This window comes from Penaeus chinensis, chromosome 17 (assembly GCF_019202785.1).
Source record: "Penaeus chinensis breed Huanghai No. 1 chromosome 17, ASM1920278v2, whole genome shotgun sequence".
NCBI classification, from domain to species: Eukaryota; Metazoa; Arthropoda; class Malacostraca; order Decapoda; family Penaeidae; genus Penaeus; species Penaeus chinensis.
The window spans coordinates 15,124,789-15,129,879 of record NC_061835.1 but is presented as its reverse complement, the minus strand read 5'-3'; positions in this window follow the sequence as shown (position 1 = coordinate 15,129,879).

Below are 5,091 nucleotides of genomic sequence, written 5' to 3'. Positions count from 1 at the left end.
AGATGAATGCTGCCTTGGTTGTTACCTATTAAGTTTATGAACAGTGATTCAACATCAAAACTCGCCATTGTGATGGATTGTCGGGATTTATTTAGATGTGGAATTATCAATAGTGCATTAATGAGGAGATATGATGGGAACCAGAAATCTTGAAAGTAAATCTTGGAAGTGCTAATCGGGGAATTAATAGGTCTAAAGGGAATATTTCGTTTTTGACTTTTGTGTGGTCGATGAAACAGAGGTCTGGAAACGGAAGTCGTAAGAGAGTTGTAGGTGTTTTCATTAATGGATGATTTGATATAACGAGGTAGTCTGTTTAGTTGGCCTTTTAGGTATAGCAGATAGGTGGATACTTCAGTCGTGATTCATCTGAATTTTGTGAGGTCATTCACAAGACCCATAAACTTTTGTTTGTAATCATATTTGATTAAATTAACAACTCTTCCCTTGTCTCGTTTGGTAATTAATATTGTCTTGTCATTTCTTAAGAGTTGTAGAGGTGACAAGAAAATATCTGCATCATGAGCTTGTCTTCCCTGGTGCGAAAATATTCTAAAAGTGTTGTTGGCTACTTGTAGTTGTACTGTTGATTGTAATATTATTGAAGTATTATTGAAGTTGCACTACATTTTTTTTTTTTTTTCAAGTATGAGTTAAATCTACAGAAAAGCAAATACATTTTGGGGTAAACAATAGTTCTAGCTATAAGACCCATTTCGTCCGCAGTTAAAATGTTGTTTGAGAAATTAAATGTTACCATGTTTTCGTCCACTTTTTTTTTTTTTATATCAGTTACTAAGTAAAACAGAAATAATACGATGGAAAAAAAAAAAAAAATACAAGGTAATGATTATTTCTACAGATCTTCCTTCTTCCCTTTTTCTTGGCTGTAGTATTTCAAGCATTTCAAGAAAGGCAACCCTGATTAATTTACTATATATACCTTCAGGTATACACTTATATATATATAAGGAAACCAAATGGATATTAGCAAAACTCTCTCCTGCAAATCCTACTTTGAAAAATAAAAACAAAAGGCAGTCCGTGGCCATTCCTTTCTTCGTACCATGAAGCCTATGTTCCTTCTTTGGCTGCTATCTAGTTCCCTTTCCCGAAAACTCGTGTATTAGGACTTAGTATGATTCTGAAAGCGAACCGAATTCCATCTTTTTTGTGTCACCTTCGTTAGATTTAGGTAGAGCCAATTTCAGGCAAACAGTAACGCAATATTTGCTCGCTTTATGAATGCTCCTTCTTAAGAATTGATCACTCGGATAATACTAAATTCGCAACTATAGAGCTACTTTATCTGCTCATCTCGCCAGACGAGGGCACTACATTGATATTGGCCTGGCCTGAAATATCTGATCCTCCTTTTTAAAACTAACATTACAAGACGACACCGGTTGGGGTGTTCGATTCGGGTTATAACTTGAAATTATGGACCTTATCTGTAGCGCCACAGGTTTGCAATTATTTCATGTTTAGTGGGCGAGCCTCAGCGTTGTCAGGCGTAAGAGTACTTGATTGTAAATGTCGTACGGCTCAAACAAAACCAGCCGTCGCGTGCCACATCGGTTTGTCCTCGTGTTCAAAAAAAATATGTATACTTTGGTAATTGAGTTCTGACTGGCTTATACCCAATGCTGCACCACATACTAAAATGAAGGGTGTAATTCAATTGTCCTAAAAGTATTTTTCTCATATATATTGCATTTTATAAGTTATCTACTTGGTTTCCACTTAGCACTATGCAATATCCTTTTTATAATAGTGAAGACAATTATGAGAATGATAATATCAACATATAATACCATGGTAATGATAAATGATAATACAGTAATAATGGTAAATAATAATACAAGAATGATACTAATGGTAAATGATAATACAACAATGATCACAATAATCATACAAAATAATAATTATAGATAACAACAACAATGAAAATAGGAAAGCCAATGGCAATGATAACTACACGTTTATATTGTTATGATTTATTAATTATACCAATTCTTTCTGAAATATTTCGTTAGCAGACATCGATAGGAGTCCAATGATACCAAATTTGATAGGTTTAAAGATACAGACAAGGTCTAAAAAAAATTCCTTATTATTTATATTACTATTACTTCTAGTTATAAGAATAATAACAGAACAACAGTAATAACTTTCTTCTTATGATTACTGTTATTACAATCCTTATAATTTTTATAAAAGGCAAACATAATTTTAATATCTTACCATTATAAAATAACCTAGGTAGTGCTATTGAACAATAAATTCTGAATAGCGTTTTTTTTTCTTGTTTGTTTGTTATAAAATTATTATTTTCAGAGATATCTGAATTTTAGGAGAATTCCAATATGGTGGCTCACGCGAGAACGAGAGGATATGGGACTTTTCATATGTTCAGGTCACATATCTGTACATTTGGGCCTAGTTTCAGCTCTTATCTAGATATTGCAGTAAAACCCAATACTATTCCCTAAAAGTCCTGAGTAAATGGACTCCCCAGAAATGTCGGGTCCTCCTTTTTTCAAACTAATATAACCCTGCGACACCGGGTGAGGGGCCCAACTGAAATCATGGACCTTGTATGCAGCGCCACAAATTTGCAATTAGTTCAAGTTTCGGTGGCGGAGCGTCGGCGCTGTCAGGCGTACAAGAACACATTGATAATAAATGTCGTACCGCTCGCATAAAACCAGCCGTCCGTGAGTGAGTTCTGACTGGTTTGTACCCAAAGTTACAGCACATGCTAATTAAAAGTGTAATTTAGTTATTGTATGTTTTTTTTTTTTTTTTTTTTTTTTTTTTTTTTTTTTTATTAAGCTATAAAATAGCTCTAAAAATCATCTTTGTACTTGTATCTATTAATATAGTGATAATCATAATGACAATAAAAATAACTTTCTTCTGATCACTCTTATTACTACCATCATTATCATTATTATATGTTTTAGTATTATTTGTATAGAAAACAAACGAAATGTTAATATCTTAGTCGTTAACATTTCTGCCTTCAGAATATATACAGATTCCAATGCATTGCTATGGCTGCCTTTTGACGAGCTTCAGAAACTCATGTAGTATATCTATTATTCCCGCAAATTCTCGTTTCTTAAAAAAACAAAACAAAAAAAAAAACAAAAAAAAAACAAACAATCCTATTAAGCCTTTTACGAGATTAAAGATAAATTTAAGCCTCTTAAAGAAGTTCATATAATGATTTATCGCCCACATATATGCGGCCCATGATGTTACTTGTTTTTTTGACTCTTTTAAGCCTGGAAATAAGTTTTAAACCTTTCTATATAATTTTGTAAAATTTCCACAGGCATTTCATAATAAAATATGTTTTGGTATGTTGACGAGTTTAATGGATAGGATGGCAGGCACGTGTAGGCGGAGCTCAATCTTGAATTTTCTCTATATGGAATACTAAACTTCATGTCACCAGTGTCTGGCTTCGAGAAAAAAATATTCGTGTTAACTATAAAAGAAAAGGAAAAGAGACTAGCATTATGTGTGTGTGTGTGAACTGATGTAAATAATACAGGCGAGACAATTTAAACTCACTGCTCACGATCAAGATTGTTCTTTTGTACAAATTTAGTACAGACCATTTTAACCAAAGCATTCCCACTTTGGGGCAACGGCACATTCAACTGCAATGGCGGGGAACATTCAGAATAGGTCACTAGAATTACTCCAAAGAGTAAAGAGGCCCGTGATGCGTAGCTCTTGCCTCCTGGTTACTTCAACATTAGATTCTCAATAACAAAAACAAAAACGTAATTGGTAATATCAAAGGCATCTTTATGACTTGACACTGGCTTGAGTTATCTTTGTGAGCCACTGACCCTTTCCTCTTGGTAACCAAACACTAACATCTCGTTTCCTGGCTGCGTGTAAGAGGGTGTGAGAAAGAAAGTAAATGTGTTTTGTTTAAGCATTTGTTGTTATTCGTATGTAGTGGACTGTTAATGCGTGTATTGCGTATGTCTCTTTACATTGTAAATTATATTACTTGTGCTTAAAGTTTTTTTTTTTTTTTTTTTTTTTGGATGCAAAATTTCACAGATGTTGCGTTTTCATTCTTTAGTAAGGATCTATCGCCATTGTTTCATCCGACCAGATCACTCAAAAAAAAAAAAAAAAACAATTTTACAAAATCGCAAAAAATGCTCACGATTCTTAAAGAGGTTAATAATATCTTCTTTTGTTCAGTTACATATTTATTCATGAACAAACGGGATATTTCTTGTACAGAAGGATAAAGATATCTATTCAAGTATCTGTGTAAATGTATGTGTATAATCATTATAAGCATCGACATATACTAATATCTACACATTTGAATATTGACGCCTGTATGTGTGCTTGTATGTGCACCTCCTAGGTGTGTGCATTTTTAGAATTCATGTAGAATAAATTGCAAATCGAGCAATGAAGGGATGTACAAGAAAACGCACGAAAATGCCGAAGGCCTTTTCACTATGTATACACGCCCTGAAGAAGCAGTAAAGTGAAAGTCCCGCGGCATACACGTGTGTTTTCTTTCACTTCCCTTCGTTGTTCCCTTTGCAGTGTGTGCATTCGTGCAATTAGTGTTTCTAGAGTGAACCAGAAATATGCACTCGACTACACATATAAGAAGACTCAATACGCTGAACGGAATCCGCTATCGACCTCGATGTTGTCCTTGGGCGTCCCTTCTCCCTCCAGAGTTTCCCTCGGTCACCCTCGGCAGAACATCGCTTTGAGATGAAAAGGAAAATGACTGAGGTGACTGGAAGGATGGCGTTTGAGGGGCAGGGAAAGGGATATACCTACATAACAGTAAAATGATTACCTACATTTGGCAATGATTACCTACATGAGGATGATGCGAGAAGAAGAAAAAGAAGTAGAATAATGATAATGATAATACTAATAATGATAATAAATAATAATGAGTGATATTAATACCTATAAAAAACAATGATAATAATAACAATGATAATTATAAAAATAACAAGAAGAAGAAAGAGAAGGAGAAAAAAGAAACAAAAAAGAAAAGATGGCGTGGATCGCAGAACTCCTCAC